The sequence below is a fragment of the Elephantulus edwardii genome, unplaced genomic scaffold (assembly GCF_000299155.1).
Source record: "Elephantulus edwardii isolate Elephantulus edwardi_28Jun2011 unplaced genomic scaffold, EleEdw1.0 scaffold00104, whole genome shotgun sequence".
In the NCBI taxonomy this organism is placed as follows: domain Eukaryota; kingdom Metazoa; phylum Chordata; class Mammalia; order Macroscelidea; family Macroscelididae; genus Elephantulus; species Elephantulus edwardii.
Window position 1 is genome coordinate 11060672 of NW_006399854.1, and position 359 is coordinate 11061030.

A 359-nucleotide genomic window follows, 5' to 3' on the forward strand; every position below is an offset into this window, starting at 1 on the left:
CCAAAATCTCTGTAGTTGTTCATTCAAATGAAAAATAAAGAAATTTAAAAAATGGGACCAAGCTTAAAAGGCTTTACCTATGGTGTGATGACAAATATAGCCAGAAATACACAACCAGAAGAGGATAAAATGGAAGAATGAGACCTTCTAAAGATTAAATTCCTGTGCTCATTGAAACTTTTTATAATAGAATGAAAAGAAAGCCTGCTGATTGAGAACAAATATTTGGCAATACCACTTCAGACAAGAGTCTTATAACAAAAGTTTATAAAATCCTACAAGGCCTCCAGAAGGAAAAGACTAGATAATCAATTACAAAATGGGCAATAGACACAAAAAGACATTTCACAAAGGAAGAC